The 19,433-nt window shown below is 71.0% G+C and overlaps 1 protein-coding gene across 5 annotated transcripts in view; it reads right to left on the bottom strand.

Annotated features, from left to right (window-relative positions):
* Positions 1 to 19,433, bottom strand: part of CNTN1 (contactin 1) — a 1,316,193-nt gene that overhangs the window by 314,926 nt on the left and 981,834 nt on the right. The gene's annotated exons all lie outside the window — the stretch shown is intronic.

Here is a 19,433-nt window from a genome sequence, read left to right as displayed (position 1 = left end):
CCAAAATGTGCGCTAACAAAAAGCACCCATATACAGCCATGATGAATGGGCCATACAGTGGCCCCCTAGGACAAATGAGGTGCAAAGGGGCACCGACAAACACGGACACCTGCTGTGTGAAAAATAGCGTGTGCGCGTGTTCCTGGGAAGTTCCACACGCGATTGGCCTGGGTACGTGTACTTCGGGGTGCGCAGGAAGTTCCACACGCGAGTAGCCTGGGTATGTGTACTACGGGGTGCGCAGGAAGTTCCACACGCGATTGGCCTGGGTACGTGTACTACGGGGTGCGCGGGAAGTTCCACACGCGATTGGCCTGGGTACGTGTACTTCGGGGTGCGCGGGAAGTTCCACACGCGATTGGCCTGGGTACGTGTATTCCGAGGTGCGCGGGAAGATTCACACGCGATTTCAGCAGGGTACGTGTATTTCGGTGGTGCCGGGGAATGCTACACGTGATTTGGCCATGTGGGTCCTCCCAGGTGTTCCCTCTACACCCTCCACGGCCACTGCAGGCAGCCCACACCACAGGGTACTACCCTGCACCCCTGCTCATGTCCCACAGGCAACCCATCCACCATGGCCATGCCCACCAGCCAACCCACATGTCACCTTGCACTACTGATCACCAACACATGTCTCCCATCACCCCCACCCCCCAGCCACCAGGGGCAGCCTCCACCAGGGTCCCACACATGTCCCCCTGCACCTCCACCCCCCACCCCCCAGGGCAGCTTCCACCAGGCCCCCACCCATGTCTCCCATCACCCCCACCCCCCAGCAGTGCAGGGGCAGCCTCCACCAGGCTCCCACACATGTCCCCCTGCACCCCCACCCCCCAGCAGTGCAGGGGCAGCCTCCACCAGGCCCCCACCCATGTCTCCCATCACCCCAACCCCCAGCCACCAGGGGCAGCCTCCACCAGGCCCCCACCCATGTCTACCACCACCCCCACCCTCCAGCCACCAGGGGCAGCCTCCACCAGGCCCCCACCCATGTCTCCCATCACCCCCACCCCCCAGCAGTGCAGGGGCAGCCTCCACCAGGCTCCCACACATGTCCCCCTGCACCCCCACCCCCCAGCAGTGCAGGGGCAGCCTCCACCAGGACCCCACCCATGTCTACCACCACCCCACCCCCCAGCCACCAGGGGCAGCCTCCACCAGGCCCCCACCCATGTCTACCATCACCCCCACCCCCAGCCACCAGGGGCAGCCTCCATCAGGCTCCCACACATGTCCCCCTGCACCCCCACCCCCCAGCCACCGGGGCAGCCTCCACCAGGCCCCCACCCATGTCTCCCATCACCCCCACCCCCCAGCCACCAGAGGCAGCCTCTACCAGGCCCCCACCCAGGTCTCCCATCACCCCACCCCCCAGCCACCAGGGGCAGCCTCCACCAGGCCCCCACCCAGGTCTCCCATCACCCCCACCCCCCAGCAGTGCAGGGGCAGCCTCCACCAGGCCCCCACCCATGTCTCCCATCACCCCCACCCCCCAGCCAACAGGGGCAGCCTCCACCAGGCCCCCACCCATGTCTACCACCACCCCCATCCCCCAGCCACCAGGGGCAGCCTCCACCAGGCCCCCACCCATGTCTACCACCACTCCCACCCCCCCAGCCACCAGGGGCAGCCTCCACCAGGCCCCCACCCATGTCTCCCATCACTCCCACCCCCCAGCAGTGCAGGGGCAGCCTCCACCAGGCCCCGACCCATGTCTCCCCTCACCCCCACCCCCCAGCAGTGCAGGGGCAGCCTCCACCAGGCTCCCACACATGTCCCCCGCACCCCCACCCCCCAGCAGTGCAGGGGCAGCCTCCACCAGGTCCCCACCCATGTCTCCCATCACCCCCACCCCCCAGCCACCAGGGGCAGCCTCCACCAGGCCCCCACCCATGTCTCCATTCACCCCACCCCCCAGCAGTGCAGGGGAGCAGCCTCCACCAGGCCCCCACTCATGTCTCTCATCACCCTCATCCCCCAGCAGTGCAGGGGCAGCCTCCACCAGGCCCCCACCCATGTCACCCATCACCCCCACCCACCAGGGGCAGCCTCCACAAGGCCCCCACCCATGTCTACCACCACCCCCACCCCCCAGCCACCAGGGTCAGCCTCCACCAGGCCCCCACCCATGTCTACCACCACCCCCACCCCCCAGCCACCAGGGGCAGCCTCCACCAGGCCCCCACCCATGTCTCCCATCACTCCCACCCCCCAGCAGTGCAGGGGCAGCCTCCACCAGGCCCCCACCCATGTCTCTCATCACCCCCACCCCCCAGCAGTGCAGGGACAGCACCCACCAGGCTCCCACACATGTCCCCCTTCACCCCCACCCCCCAGCAGTGCAGGGGCAGCCTCCACCAGGCCCCCACCCATGTCTCCCATCACCCCAACCCCCAGCCTCCAGGGGCAGCCTCCACCAGGCCCCCACCCATGTCTACCGCCACCCCCACCCCCAGCCACCAGGGGCAGCCTCCACCAGGCCCCCACCCATGTCTCCCATCACCACCACCCCCCAGCAGTGCAGGGGCAGCCTCCACCAGACCCCCACTCATGTCTCCCATCACCCCCACCCCCCAGCAGTGCAGGGGCAGCGTCCACCAGGCCCCCACCCATGTCTACCACCACCCCCACCCCCAGCAGTGCAGGGGCAGCCTCCACCAGGCCCCCACCCATGTCTCCCATCACCCCCACCCCCCAGCAGTGCAGGGGCAGCCACCACCAGGCTCCCGCACATGTCCCCCTGCACCCCCACCCCCAGCAGTGCAGGGGCAGCCTCCACCAGGCCCCCACCCATGTCTCCCATCACCCCCACCCCCCAGCCACCAGGGGCAGCCTCCACCAGGCCCCCACCCATGTCTACCATCACCCCCACCCCCCAGCCACCAGGGGCAGCCTCCACCAGGCTCCCACACATGTCCCCCTGCACTCCCACCCCCCAGCCACCAGGGGCAGCCTCCACCAGGCCCCCACCCATGTCTCCCATCACCCCCACCCCCAGCAGTGCAGGGGCAGCCTCCACCAGGCTCCCACACATGTCCCCCTGCACCCCCACCCCCCAGCAGTGCAGGGGCAGCCTCCACCAGGCCCCCACCCATGTCTCCCATTACCCCCACCCCCCAGGGGCATCCTCCACCAGGCCCCCACCCATGTCTCCCATCACCCCCACCCCCCAGCCACCAGGGGCAGCCTCCACCAGGCCCCCACCCAGGTCTCCCATCACCCCCACCCCCCAGCCACCAGGGGCAGCCTCCACCAGGCCCCCACCCAGGTCTCCCATCACCCCACACCCCAGCAGTGCAGGGGCAGCCTCCACCAGGCCCCCACCCATGTCTCCCATCACCCCCACCCCCCAGCCACCAGGGGCAGCCTCCACCAGGCCCCCACCCATGTCTACCGCCACCCCCATCCCCCAGCCACCAGGGGCAGCCTCCACCAGGCCCCCACCCATGTCTACCACCACTCCCACCCCCCCAGCCACCAGGGGCAGCCTCCACCAGGCCCCCACCCATGTCTCCCATCACTCCCACCCCCCAACAGTGCAGGGGCAGCCTCCACCAGGCCCCCACCCATGTCTCCCCTCACCCCCACCCCCCAGCAGTGCAGGGGCAGCCTCCACCAGGCTCCCACACATGTCCCCCTGCACCCCCACCCCCCAGCAGTGCAGGGGCAGCCTCCACCAGGCCCCCACCCATGTCTCCCATCACCCCAACCCCCAGCCTCCAGGGGCAGCCTCAACCAGGCCCCCACCCATGTCTACCCCCACCACCCCCACCCCCCAGCCACCAGGGGCAGCCTCCACCAGGCCCCCACCCATGTCTCCCATCACCCCCACCCCCCAGCAGTGCAGGGGCAGCCTCCACCAGGCCCCCACTCATGTCTCCCATCACCCCCGTCCCCCAGCAGTGCAGGGGCAGCCTCCACCAGGCCCCACCCATGTCTAACACCACCCCCACCCCCCAGCAGTGCAGGGGCAGCCTCCACCAGGCCCCCACCCATGTCTCCCATCACCCCCACCCCCCAGCAGTGCAGGGGGAGCCTCCACCAGGCTCCCACACATGTCCCCCTGCACCCCCAACCCCCAGCAGTGCAGGGGCAGCCTCCACCAGGCCCCCACCCATGTCTCCCATCACCCCCACCCCCCAGCCACCAGGGGCAGCCTCCATCAGGCCCCCACCCATGTCTACCATCACCCCCACCCACCAGCCACCAGGGGCAGCCTCCACCAGGCTCCCACACATGTCCCCCTGCACCCCCACCCCCCAGCAGTGCAGGGGCAGCCTCCACCAGGCCCCCACCCATGTCTACCACCACCCCCACCCCCCAGCCACCAGGGGCAGCCTTCACCAGGCCCCCACCCATGTCTCCCATCACCCCTACCCCCCAGCAGTGCAGGGGCAGCCTCCACCAGGCCCCCACCCATGTCTCCCATCACCCCCACCCCCAGCAGTGCAGGGGCAGCCTCCACCAGGCTCCCACACATGTCCCCCTGCACCCCCACCCCCCAGCAGTGCAGGGGCAGCATCCACCAGGCCCCCACCCATGTCTCCCATCACCCCCACCCCCCAGCCACCAGGGGCAGCCTCCACCAGGCCCCCACCCATGCCTACCACCACCCGCACCCCCCAGCCACCAGGGGCAGCCTCCACCAGGCTCCCACACATGTCCCCCTGCACCCCCACCCCCCAGCCACCAGGGGCAGCCTCCACCAGGCCCCCACCCATGTCTACCACCACCCCCACCCCCCAGCCACCAGGGGCAGCCTCCACCAGGCCCCCACCCATGTCTCCCATCACCCCACCCCCAGCCACCAGGGGCAGCCTCCACCAGGCTCCCACACATGTCCCCCTGCACCCCCACCCCCCAGGCACCAGGGGCAGCCTCCACAGGGCCCCCACCCATTTCCCCCATCACCCCCACCGCCAGCCACCAGGGGCAGCCTCCACCAGGCCCCCACCCATGTCTACCACCACCCCCACCCCCAGCCACCAGGGGCATACTCCACCAGGCCCCCACCCATGTCTACCACCACCCCCACTACCCAGCCACCAGGGACAGCCTCCACCAGGCCCCACTCATGTCTCCCATCACCCCCACCCCCCAGCAGTGCAGGGGCCGCCTCCACCAGGCCCCCACACATGTCCCCCTGCACCCCCACCCCCCAGCAGTGCAGGGGCAGCCTCCACCAGGCCCCCACCCATGTCTCCCATCACCCCCACCCCCCAGCAGTGCAGGGGCAGCCTCCACCAGGCTCCCACACATGTCCCCCTGCACCCCCACCCCCCAGCAGTGCAGGGGCAGCCTCCACCAGGTCCCCACCCATGTCTCCCATCACCCCCACCCCCCAGCCACCAGGGGCAGCCTCCACCAGGCCCCCACCCATGTCTCCCATCACCCCCACCCCCCAGCAGTGCAGGGGGGCAGCCTCCACCAGGCCCCCACTCATGTCTCCCATCACCCTCATCCCCCAGCAGTGCAGGGGCAGCCTCCACCAGGCCCCCACCCATGTCACCCATCACCCCCCAGCCACCAGGGGCAGCCTCCACCAGGCCCCCACCCATGTCTACCCCCACCCCCCAGCCACCAGGGGCAGACTCCACCAGGCCCCCACCCATGTCTCCCATCACTCCCACCCCCCAGCAGTGCAGGGGCAGCCTCCACCAGGCTCCCACACATGTCCCCCTGCACCCCCACCCCCCAGCAGTGAAGGGGCAGCCTCCACCAGGTCCCCACCCATGTCTCCCATCTCCCCCACCCCCCAGCCACCAGGGGCAGCCTCCACCAGACCCCCACCCATGTCTCCCATCACCCCCACCCCCCAGCAGTGCAGGGGGGCAGCCTCCACCAGGCCCCCACTCATGTCTCCCATCACCCTCATCCCCCAGCAGTGCAGGGGCAGCCTCCACCAGGCCCCCACCCATGTCACCCATCACCCCCACCCACCAGGGGCAGCCTCCACCAGGCCCCCACCCATGTCTACCACCACCCCCACCCCCCAGCCACCAGGGTCAGCCTCCACCAGGCCCCCACCCATGTCTACCACCACCCCCACCCCCCCAGCCACCAGGGGCAGCCTCCACCAGGCCCCCACCCATGTCTCCCATCACTCCCACCCCCCAGCAGTGCAGGGGCAGCCTCCACCAGGCCCCCACCCATGTCTCTCATCACTCCCACCCCCCAGCAGTGCAGGGGCAGCCTCCACCAGGCTCCCACACATGTCCCCCTGCACCCCCACCCCCCAGCAGTGCAGGGGGGCAGCCTCCACCAGGCCCCCACTCATGTCTCCCATCACCCTCATCCCCCAGCAGTGCAGGGGCAGCCTCCACCAGGCCCCCACCCATGTCACCCATCACCCCCCAGCCACCAGGGGCAGCCTCCACCAGGCCCCCACCCATGTCTACCACCACCCCCACCCCCCAGCCACCAGGGTCAGCCTCCACCAGGCCCCCACCCATGTCTACCACCACCCCCACCCCCCCAGCCACCAGGGGAAGCCTCCACCAGGCCCCCACCCATGTCTCCCATCACTCCCACCCCCCAGCAGTGCAGGGGCAGCCTCCACCAGGCTCCCACACATGTCCCCCTGCACCACCACCCACCAGCAGTGAAGTGGCAGCCTCCACCAGGTCCCCACCCATGTCTCCCATCACCCCCACCCCCCAGCCACCAGGGGCAGCCTCCACCAGGCCCCCACCCATGTCTCCCATCACCCCCACCCCCCAGCAGTGCAGGGGGGCAGCCTCCACCAGGCCCCCACTCATGTCTCCCATCACCCTCATCCCCCAGCAGTGCAGGGGCAGCCTCCACCAGGCCCCCACCCATGTCACCCATCACCCCCACCCCCCAGCCACCAGGGGCAGCCTCCACCAGGCCCCCACCCATGTCTACCACCACCCCCACCCCCCCAGCCACCAGGGGCAGCCTCCACCAGGCCCCCACCCATGTCTCCCATCACTCCCACCCCACAGCAGTGCAGGGGCAGCCTCCACCAGGCCCCCACCCATGTCTCTCATCACCCCCACCCCCAGCAGTGCAGGGGCAGCCTCCACCAGGCTCCCACACATGTCCCCTTCACCCCCACCCCCCAGCAGTGCAGGGGCAGCCTCCACCAGGCCCCCACTCATGTCTCCCATCACCCCAACCCCCAGCCTCCAGGGGCAGCCTCAACCAGGCCCCCACCCATGTCTACCACCACCCCCACCCCCAGCCACCAGGGGCAGCCTCCACCAGGCCCCCACCCATGTCTCCCATCACCGCCACCCCCCAGCAGTGCAGGGGCAGCCTCCACCAGGCCCCCACTCATGTCTCCCATCACCCCCACCCCCCAGCAGTGCAGGTGCAGCCTCCACCAGGCCCCCACCCATGTCTACCACCACCCCCACCCCCAGCAGTGCAGGGGCAGCCTCCACCAGGCCCCCACCCATGTCTCCCATCACCCCCACCCCCCAGCAGTGCGGGGGCAGCCTCCACCAGGCTCCCACACATGTCCCCCTGCACCCCCACCCCCCAGCAGTGCAGGGGCAGCCTCCACCAGGCCCCCACCCATGTCTCCCATCACCCCCACCCCCCAGCCACCAGGGGCAGCCTCCACCAGGCCCCCACCCATGTCTACCATCACCCCCACCCCCAGCCACCAGGGGCAGCTTCCATCAGGCTCCCACACATGTCCCCCTGCACCCCCACCCCCAGCCACCGGGGCAGCCTCCACCAGGCCCCCACCCATGTCTCCCATCACCCCCACCCCCCAGCCACCAGGGGCAGCCTCTACCAGGCCCCCACCCAGGTCTCCCATCACCCCACCCCCCAGCCACCAGGGGCAGCCTCCACCAGGCCCCCACCCAGGTCTCCCATCACCCCCACCCCCCAGCAGTGCAGGGGCAGCCTCCACCAGGCCCCCACCCATGTCTCCCATCACCCCCACCCCCCAGCCACCAGGGGCAGCCTCCACCAGGCCCCCACCCATGTCTACCACCACCCCCATCCCCCAGCCACCAGGGGCAGCCTCCACCAGGCCCCCACCCATGTCTACCACCACTCCCACCCCCCAGCCACCAGGGGCAGCCTCCACCAGGCCCCCACCCATGTCTCCCATCACTCCCACCCCCCAGCAGTGCAGGGGCAGCCTCCACCAGGCCCCCACCCATGTCTCCCCTCACCCCCACCCCCCAGCAGTGCAGGGGCAGCCTCCACCAGGCTCCCACACATGTCCCCCGCACCCCCACCCCCCAGCAGTGCAGGGGCAGCCTCCACCAGGTCCCCACCCATGTCTCCCATCACCCCCACCCCCCAGCCACCAGGGGCAGCCTCCACCAGGCCCCCACCCATGTCTCCCATCACCCCACCCCCCAGCAGTGCAGGGGAGCAGCCTCCACTAGGCCCCCACTCATGTCTCTCATCACCCTCATCCCCCAGCAGTGCAGGGGCAGCCTCCACCAGGCCCCCACCCATGTCACCCATCACCCCCACCCCCCAGCCACCAGGGGCAGCCTCCACAAGGCCCCCACCCATGTCTACCACCACCCCCACCACCCAGCCACCAGGGTCTGCCTCCACCAGGCCCCCACCCATGTCTACCACCACCCCCACCCCCCCAGCCACAAGGGGCAGCCTCCACCAGGCCCCCACCCATGTCTCCCATCACTCCCACCCCCCAGCAGTGCAGGGGCAGCCTCCACCAGGCCCCCACCCATGTCTCTCATCACCCCCACCCCCCAGCAGTGCAGGGACAGCCTCCACCAGGCTCCCACACATGTCCCCCTTCACCCCCACCCCCCCAGCAGTGCAGGGGCAGCCTCCACCAGGCCCCCACCCATGTCTCCCATCACCCCAACCCCCAGCCTCCAGGGGCAGCCTCCACCAGGCCCCCACCCATGTCTACCGCCACCCCCACCCCCAGCCACCAGGGGCAGCCTCCACCAGGCCCCCACCCATGTCTCCCATCACCACCACCCCCCAGCAGTGCAGGGGCAGCCTCCACCAGACCCCCACTCATGTCTCCCATCACCCCCATCCCCCAGCAGTGCAGGGGCAGCCTCCACCAGGCCCCCACCCATGTCTACCACCACCCCCACCCCCAGCAGTGCAGGGGCAGCCTCCACTAGGCCCCCACCCATGTCTCCCATCACCCCCACCCCCGAGCAGTGCGGGGGCAGCCTCCACCAGGCTCCCACACATGTCCCCCTGCACCCCCACCCCCCAGCAGTGCAGGGGCAGCCTCCACCAGGCCCCCACCCATGTCTCCCATCACCCCCACCCCCCAGCCACCAGGGGCAGCCTCCACCAGGCCCCCACCCATGTCTACCATCACCCCCACCCCCAGCCACCAGGGGCAGCTTCCATCAGGCTCCCACACATGTCCCCCTGCACCCCCACCCCCAGCCACCGGGGCAGCCTCCACCAGGCCCCCACCCATGTCTCCCATCACCCCCACCCCCCAGCCACCAGGGGCAGCCTCTACCAGGCGCCCACCCAGGTCTCCCATCACCCCACCCCCCAGCCACCAGGGGCAGCCTCCACCAGGCCCCCACCCAGGTCTCCCATCACCCCACCCCCCAGCAGTGCAGGGGCAGCCTCCACCAGGCCACCACTCATGTCTCCCATCACCCCCACCCCCCAGCAACCAGGGGCAGCCTCCACCAGGCCCTCACCCATGTCTCCCATCACCCCCACCCCCCACAGTGCAGGGGGGCAGCCTCCACCAGGCCCCCACTCATGTCACCCATCACCCCACCCCCCAGCAGTGCAGGGGCAGCCTCCACCAGGCCCCCACTCATGTCTCCCATCACCCCCACCCCCCAGCCACCAGGGGCAGCCTCCACCAGGCCCTCACCCATGTCTACCACCACCCCCATCCCCCAGCCACCAGGGGCAGCCTCCACCAGGTCCCCACCCATGTCTACCACCACTCCCACCCCCCCAGCCACCAGGGGCAGCCTCCACCAGGCCCCCACCCATGTCTCCCATCACTCCCACCCCCCAGCAGTGCAGGGGCAGCCTCCACCAGGCCCCCACCCATGTCTCCCCTCACCCCCACCCCCCAGCAGTGCAGGGGCAGCCTCCACCAGGCTCCCACACATGTCCCCCTGCACCCCCACCCCCCAGCAGTGCAGGGGCAGCCTCCACCAGGCCCCCACCCATGTCTCCCATCACCCCAACCCCCAGCCTCCAGGGGCAGCCTCCACCAGGCCCCCACCCATGTCTACCACCACCCCCACCCCCCAGCCACCAGGGGCAGCCTCCACCAGGCCCCCACCCATGTCTCCCATCACCCCCACCCCCCAGCAGTGCAGGGGCAGCCTCCACCAGGCCCCCACTCATGTCTCCCATCACCCCCACCCCCCAGCAGTGCAGGGGCAGCCTCCACCAGGCCCCCACCCATGTCTAACACCACCCCCACCCCCAGCAGTGCAGGGGCAGCCTCCACCAGGCCCCCACCCATGTCTCCCATCACCCCCACCCCCCAGCAGTGCAGGGGGAGCCTCCACCAGGCTCCCACACATGTCCCCCTGCACCCCCACCCCCCAGCAGTGCAGGGGCAGCCTCCACCAGGCCCCCACCCATGTCTCCCATCACCCCCACCCCCCAGCCACCAGGGGCAGCCTCCACCAGGCCCCCACCGATGTCTACCATCACCCCCACCCACCAGCCACCAGGGGCAGCCTCCACCAGGCTCCCACACATGTCCCCCTGCACCCCCACCCCCCAGCAGTGCAGGGGCAGCCTCCACAAGGCCCCCACCCATGTCTCCCATCACCCCCACCCCCCAGCCACCAGGGGCAGCCTCCACCAGGCCCCCACCCATGTCTACCATCACCCCCACCCCCAGCCACCAGGGGCAGCTTCCATCAGGCTCCCACACATGTCAAAATGCACCCCCACCCCCAGCCACCGGGGCAGCCTCCACCAGGCCCCCACCCATGTCTCCCATCACCCCCACCCCCCAGCCACCAGGGGCAGCCTCTACCAGGCCCCCACCCAGGTCTCCCATCACCCCACCCCCCAGCCACCAGGGGCAGCCTCCACCAGGCCCCCACCCAGGTCTCCCATCACCCCCACCCCCCAGCAGTGCAGGGGCAGCCTCCACCAGGCCCCCACCCATGTCTCCCATCACCCCCACCCCCCAGCCACCAGGGGCAGCCTCCACCAGGCCCCCACCCATGTCTACCACCACCCCCATCCCCCAGCCACCAGGGGCAGCCTCCACCAGGCCCCCACCCATGTCTACCACCACTCCCACCCCCCAGCCACCAGGGGCAGCCTCCACCAGGCCCCCACCCATGTCTCCCATCACTCCCACCCCCCAGCAGTGCAGGGGCAGCCTCCACCAGGCCCCCACCCATGTCCCCCCTCACCCCCACCCCCCAGCAGTGCAGGGGCAGCCTCCACCAGGTTCCCACACATGTCCCCCTGCACCCCCACCCCCCAGCAGTGCAGGGGCAGCCTCCACCAGGCCCCCACCCATGTCTACCACCACCCCCACCCCCAGCCACCAGGGGCAGCCTCCACCAGGCCCCCACCCATGTCTCCCATCACCCCACCCCCCAGCAGTGCAGGGGAGCAGCCTCCACCAGGCCCCCACTCATGTCTCTCATCACCCTCATCCCCCAGCAGTGCAGGGGCAGCCTCCACCAGGCCCCCACCCATGTCACCCATCACCCCCACCCCCCAGCCACCAGGGGCAGCCTCCACAAGGCCCCCACCCATGTCTACCACCACCCCCACCACCCAGCCACCAGGGTCAGCCTCCACCAGGCCCCCACCCATGTCTACCACCACCCCCACCCCCCCAGCCACAAGGGGCAGCCTCCACCAGGCCCCCACCCATGTCTCCCATCACTCCCACCCCCCAGCAGTGCAGGGGCAGCCTCCACCAGGCCCCCACCCATGTCTCTCATCACCCCCACCCCCCAGCAGTGCAGGGACAGCCTCCACCAGGCTCCCACACATGTCCCCCTTCACCCCCACCCCCCCAGCAGTGCAGGGGCAGCCTCCACCAGGCCCCCACCCATGTCTCCCATCACCCCAACCCCCAGCCTCCAGGGGCAGCCTCCACCAGGCCCCCACCCATGTCTACCGCCACCCCCACCCCCAGCCACCAGGGGCAGCCTCCACCAGGCCCCCACCCATGTCTCCCATCACCACCACCCCCCAGCAGTGCAGGGGCAGCCTCCACCAGACCCCCACTCATGTCTCCCATCTCCCCCATCCCCCAGCAGTGCAGGGGCAGCCTCCACCAGGCCCCCACCCATGTCTACCACCACCCCCACCCCCAGCAGTGCAGGGGCAGCCTCCACTAGGCCCCCACCCATGTCTCCCATCACCCCCACCCCCGAGCAGTGCGGGGGCAGCCTCCACCAGGCTCCCACACATGTCCCCCTGCACCCCCACCCCCCAGCAGTGCAGGGGCAGCCTCCACCATGCCCCCACCCATGTCTCCCATCACCCCCACCCCCCAGCCACCAGGGGCAGCCTCCACCAGGCCCCCACCCATGTCTACCATCACCCCCACCCCCAGCCACCAGGGGCAGCTTCCATCAGGCTCCCACACATGTCCCCCTGCACCCCCACCCCCAGCCACCGGGGCAGCCTCCACCAGGCCCCCACCCATGTCTCCCATCACCCCCACCCCCAAGCCACCAGGGGCAGCCTCTACCAGGCCCCCACCCAGGTCTCCCATCACCCCACCCCCAGCCACCAGGGGCAGCCTCCACCAGGCCCTCACCCATGTCTCCCATCACCCCCACCCCCCACAGTGCAGGGGGGCAGCCTCCACCAGGCCCCCCACTCATGTCACCCATCACCCCACCCCCCAGCAGTGCAGGGGCAGCCTCCACCAGGCCACCACTCATGTCTCCCATCACCCCCACCCCCCAGCCACCAGGGGCAGCCTCCACCAGGCCCTCACCCATGTCTCCCATCACCCCCACCCCCCACAGTGCAGGGGGGCAGCCTCCACCAGGCCCCCCACTCATGTCACCCATCACCCCACCCCCCAGCAGTGCAGGGGCAGCCTCCACCAGGCCCCCACTCATGTCTCCCATCACCCCCACCCCCCAGCCACCAGGGGCAGCCTCCACCAGGCCCTCACCCATGTCTACCACCACCCCCATCCCCCAGCCACCAGGGGCAGCCTCCACCAGGTCCCCACCCATGTCTACCACCACTCCCACCCCCCCAGCCACCAGGAGCAGCCTCCACCAGGCCCCCACCCATGTCTCCCATCACTCCCACCCCCCAGCAGTGCAGGGGCAGCCTCCACCAGGCCCCCACCCATGTCTCCCCTCACCCCCACCCCCCAGCAGTGCAGGGGCAGCCTCCACCAGGCTCCCACACATGTCCCCCTGCACCCCCACCCCCCAGCAGTGCAGGGGCAGCCTCCACCAGGCCCCCACCCATGTCTCCCATCACCCCAACCCCCAGCCTCCAGGGGCAGCCTCCACCAGGCCCCCACCCATGTCTACCACCACCCCCACCCCCCAGCCACCAGGGGCAGCCTCCACCAGGCCCCCACCCATGTCTCCCATCACCCCCACCCCCCAGCAGTGCAGGGGCAGCCTCCACCAGGCCCCCACTCATGTCTCCCATCACCCCCACCCCCCAGCAGTGCAGGGGCAGCCTCCACCAGGCCCCCACCCATGTCTAACACCACCCCCACCCCCAGCAGTGCAGGGGCAGCCTCCACCAGGCCCCCACCCATGTCTCCCATCACCCCCACCCCCCAGCAGTGCAGGGGGAGCCTCCACCAGGCTCCCACACATGTCCCCCTGCACCCCCACCCCCCAGCAGTGCAGGGGCAGCCTCCACCAGGCCCCCACCCATGTCTCCCATCACCCCCACCCCCAGCCACCAGGGGCAGCCTCCACCAGGCCCCCACCGATGTCTACCATCACCCCCACCCACCAGCCACCAGGGGCAGCCTCCACCAGGCTCCCACACATGTCCCCCTGCACCCCCACCCCCCAGCAGTGCAGGGGCAGCCTCCACCAGGCACCCACCCATGTCTACCACCACCCCCACCCCCCAGCCACCAGGGGCAGCCTCCACCAGGCCCCCACCCATGTCTCCCATCACCCCCACCCCCCAGCAGTGCAGGGGCAGCCTCCACCAGGCTCCCACACATGTCCCCCTGCACCCCTACCCCCCAGCAGTGCAGGGGCAGCCTCCACCAGGCCCCCACCCATGTCTCCCATCACCCCCACCCCCAGCAGTGCAGGGGCAGCCTCCACCAGGCTCCCACACATGTCCCCCTGCACCCCCACCCCCCAGCAGTGCAGGGGCAGCATCCACCAGGCCCCCACCCATGTCTCCCATCAACCCCACCCCCCAGGGGCAGCCTCCACCAGGCCCCCACCCATGCCTACCACCACCCGCACCCCCCAGTCACCAGGGGCAGCCTCCACCAGGCTCCCACACATGTCCCCCTGCACCCCCACCCCCAGCCACCAGGGGCAGCCTCCACCGGGCCCCCACCCATGTCTACCACCACCCCCACCCCCCAGCCACCAGAGGCAGCCTCCACCAGGCCCCCACCCATGTCTCCCATCACCCCACCCCCAGCCACCAGGGGCAGCCTCCACCAGGCTCCCACACATGTCCCCCTGCACCCCCACCCCCTAGGCACCAGGGGCAGCCTCCACAGGGCCCCCACCCATGTCCCCCATCACCCCACCCCCCAGCAGTGCAGGGGCAGCCTCCACCAGGTTCCCACACATGTCCCCCTGCACCCCCACCCCCCAGCAGTGCAGGGGCAGCCTCCACCAGGCCCCCACCCATGTCTACCACCACCCCCACCCCCAGCCACCAGGGGCAGCCTCCACCAGGCCCCCACCCATGTCTACCACCACCCCCACCCCCAGCCACCAGGGGCATACTCCACCAGGCCCCCACCCATGTCTACCACCACCCCCACTACCCAGCCACCAGGGACAGCCTCCACCAGGCCTCACTCATGTCTCCCATCACCCCCACCCCCCAGCAGTGCAGGGGCCGCCTCCACCAGGCCCCCACACATGTCCCCCTGCACCCCCACCCCCCAGCAGTGCAGGGGCAGCCTCCACCAGGCCCCCACCCATGTCTCCCATCACCCCCCAGCCACCAGGGGCAGCCTCCACCAGGCCCCCACCCATGCCTACCACCACCCCCACCCCCCAGCCACCAGGGGCAGCCTCCACCAGGCTCCCACACATGTCCCCCTGCACCCCCACCCCCCAGCCACCAGGGGCAGCCTCCACCAGCCCCCCACCCATGTCTCCCATCACCCCACCCCCCAGCCACCAGGGGCAGCCTCCACCAGGCTCCCACACATGTCCCCCTGCACCCCCACCCCCCAGGCACCAGGGGCAGCCTCCACAGGGCCCCCACCCATGTCCCCCATCACCCCCACCCCCCAGCAGTGCAGGGGCAGCCTCCACCAGGTTCCCACACATGTCCCCCTGCACCCCCACCCCCCAGCAGTGCAGGGGCAGCCTCCACCAGGCCCCCACCCATGTCTACCACCACCCCCACCACCCAGCCACCAGGGGCAGCCTCCACCAGGCCCCCACCCATGTCTACCACCACCCCCACCCCCAGCCACCAGGGGCATACTCCACCAGGCCCCCACCCATGTGTACCACCACCCCCACCCCCCAGCCACCAGGGACAGCCTCCACCAGGCCCCCACTCATGTCTCCCATCACCCCACCCCGCAGCAGTACAGGGGCAACCTCCACCAGGCCCCCACCCATGTCTACCACCACCCCCACCCTCCAGCCACCAGGGGCAGCCTCCACCAGGCCCCCACCCATGTCTAACACCACCCCCACCTCCCAGCAGTGCAGGGGCAGCCTCCACCAGGCCCCCACCCATGTCTCCCATCACCTCACCCCCCAGCAGTGCAGGGGCAGCCTCCACCAGGCCCCCACCCATATCTCCCATCACCCCCACCCCCAGCCACCAGGGGCAGCCTCCACCAGGCCCCCACCCATGTCTACACCACCCCCACCCCCCAGCCACCAGGGGCAGCCTCCACCAGGCTCCCACACATGTCCCCCTGCACCCACAACCCCCAGCCACCAGGGGCAGCCTCCACCAGGCCCCCACCCATGTCTCCCATCACCCCCACCTCCCCAGCAGTGCAGGGGCAGCCTCCACCAGGCTCCCACACATGTCCCCCTGCACCCCCACGCCCCAGCAGTGCAGGGCCAGCCTCCACCAGGCCCCCACCCATGTCAACCACCACCCCCACCCCTAAGCCACCAGGGGCCGCCTCCACCAGGCCCCCACCCATGTCTACCACCACCCCCACCCCCCAGCCACCAGGGGCAGCCTCCACCAGGCCCCCACCCATGTCTACCACCACCCCCACCCCCCAGCCACCAGGGGGAGCCTCCACCGGGCCCCCACTCGTGTCTCCCATCACCCCCACCCCCCAGCAGTGCAGGGGTAGCCTCCACCAGGCCCCCCACCCATGTCTCCCATCACCCCCACCCCCCAGCCACCAGGGGCAGCCTCCACCAGGCCCCCACCCATGTCTACCACCATCCCAACCCCCCAGCCACCAGGGGCAGCCTCCACCAGGCCCCCACCCATGTCTACCACCACCCCCACCCCACCAGCCACCAGGGGCAGCCTCCACCAGGCCCCACCCATGTCTCCCATCACCCCCACCCCCCAGCAGTGCAGGGGCAGCCTCCACCAGGCTCCCACACATGTCCCCCTGCACCCCCACCCCCAGCAGTGCAGGGGCAGCCTCCACCAGGTCCCCACCCATGTCTCCCATCACCCCCACCCCCCAGCCACCAGGGGCAGCCTCCACCAGGCCCCCACCCATGTCTCCCATCACCCCCACCCCCCAGCAGTGCAGGGGGGCAGCCTCCACCAGGCCCCCACTCATGTCTCCCATCACCCTCATCCCGAGCAGTGCAGGGGCAGCCTCCACCAGGCCCCCACCCATGTCACCCATCACCCCCCAGCCACCAGGGGCAGCCTCCACCAGGCCCCCATCCATGTCTACCACCACCCCCACCCCCCAGCCACCAGGGTCAGCCTCCACCAGGCCCCCACCCATGTCTACCACTACCCCCACCCCCCCAGCCACCAGGGGCAGCCTCCACCAGGCCCCCACCCATGTCTCCCATCACTCCCACCCCCCAGCAGTGCAGGGGCAGCCTCCACCAGGCTCCCATACATGTCCCCCTGCACCCCCACCCCCCAGCAGTGAAGGGGCAGCCTCCACCAGGTCCCCACCCATGTCTCCCATCACCCCCACCCCCCAGCCACCAGGGGCAGCCTCCACCAGGCCCCCACCCATGTCTCCCATCACCCCCACCCCCCACAGTGCAGGGGGGCAGCCTCCACCAGGCCCCCCACTCATGTCTCCCATCACCCTCATCCCCCAGCAGTGCAGGGGCAGCCTCCACCAGGCCCCCACCCATGTCACCCATCACCCCCCAGCCACCAGGGGCAGCCTCCACCAGGCCCCCACCCATGTCTACCACCACCCCCACCCCCAGCCACCAGGGTCAGCCTCCACCAGGCCCCCACCCATGTCTACCACCACCCCCACCCCCCCAGCCACCAGGGGCAGCCTCCACCAGGCCCCCACCCATGTCTCCCATCACTCCCACCCCCCAGCAGTGCAGGGGCAGCCTCCACCAGGCTCCCACACATGTCCCCCTGCACCTCCACCCCCCAGCAGTGAAGGGGCAGCCTCCACCAGGTCCCCACCCATGTCTCCCATCACCCCCACCCCCCAGCCACAAGGGGCAGCCACCACCAGGCCCCCACCCATGTCTCCCATCACCCCCACCCCCCAGCAGTGCAGGGGGGCAGCCTCCACCAGGCCCCCACTCATGTCTCCCATCAAACTCATCCCCCAGCAGTGCAGGGGCAGCCTCCACCAGGCCCCCACCCATGTCACCCATCACCCCCACCCCCCAGCCACCAGGGGCAGCCTCCACCGGGCCCCACCCATGTCTACCACCACCCCCACCCCCCACCCCCCAGCCACCAGGGACAGCCTCCACCAGGCCCCCACCCATGTCTACCACCACCCCCACCCCCCCAGCCACCAGGGGCAGCCTCCACCAGGCCCCCACCCATGTCTCCCATCACTCCCACCCCCCAGCAGTGCAGGGGCAGCCTCCACCAGGCCCCCACCCATGTCTCTCATCACCCCCACCCCCCAGCAGTGCAGGGGCAGCCTCCACCAGGCTCCCACACATGTCCCCCTTCACCCCCACCCCCCAGCAGTGCAGGGGCAGCCTCCACCAGGCCCCCACTCATGTCTCCCATCACCCCAACCCCCAGCCTCCAGGGGCAGCCTCCACCAGGCCCCCACCTATGTCTACCACCACCCCCACCCCCAGCCACCAGGGGCAGCCTCCACCAGGCCCCCACCCATGTCTCCCATCACCGCCACCCCCCAGCAGTGCAGGGGCAGCCTCCACCAGGCCCCCACTCATGTCTCCCATCACCCCCACCCCCCAGCAGTGCAGGGGCAGCCTCCACCAGGCCCCCACCCATGTCTACCACCACCCCCACCCCCAGCAGTGTAGGGGCAGCCTCCACCAGGCCCCCACCCATGTCTCCCATCACCCCCACCCCCCAGCAGTGCAGGGGCAGCCTCCACCAGGCTCCCACACATGTCCCCCTGCACCCCACCCCCCAGCAGTGCAGGGGCAGCCTCCACCAGGCCCCCACCCATGTCTCCCATCACCCCCACCCCCCAGCCACCAGGGGCAGCCTCCACCAGGCCCCCACCCATGTCTACAATCACCCCCACCCCCAGCCACCAGGGGCAGCCTCCATCAGGCTCCCACACATGTCCCCCTGCACCCCCACCCCCCAGCCACCGGGGCAGCCTCCACCAGGCCCCCACCCATGTCTGCCATCACCCCCACCCCCCAGCCACCAGGGGCAGCCTCCACCAGGCCCCCACCCAGGTCTCCCATCACCCCACCCCCCAGCCACCAGGGGCAGCCTCCACCAGGCCCAGACCCAGGTCTCCCATCACCCCCAGCCCCCAGCCACCAGGGGCAGCCTCCACCAGGCCTCCACCCATGTCTCCCATCACCCCACCCCCCAGCAGTGCAGGGGCAGCCTCCACCAGGTCCCCACCCATGTCTCCCATCACCCCCAGCCCCCAGCCACCAGGGGCAGCCTCCACCAGGCCTCCACCCATGTCTCCCATCACCCCACCCCCCAGCAGTGCAGGGGCGCAGCCTCCACCAGGCCCCCACTCATGTCTCTCATCACCCTCATCCCCCAGCAGTGCAGGGGCAGCCTCCACCAGGCCCCCACCCATGTCACCCATCACCCCCACCCCCCAGCCACCAGGGGCAGCCTCCACAAGGCCCCCACCCATGTCTACCACCACCCCCACCCCCCAGCCACCAGGGTCAGCCTCCACCAGGCCCCCACCTATGTCTACCACCACCCCCACCTTCCCAGCC

The sequence above is a fragment of the Ambystoma mexicanum genome, chromosome 12 (assembly GCF_040938575.1).
Source record: "Ambystoma mexicanum isolate Mex_15411 chromosome 12, UKY_AmexF1_1, whole genome shotgun sequence".
NCBI lineage: Eukaryota > Metazoa > Chordata > Amphibia > Caudata > Ambystomatidae > Ambystoma > Ambystoma mexicanum.
Note: the sequence above shows the minus strand (reverse complement) of the source record. Positions and strands in the feature narration are given on the sequence as shown.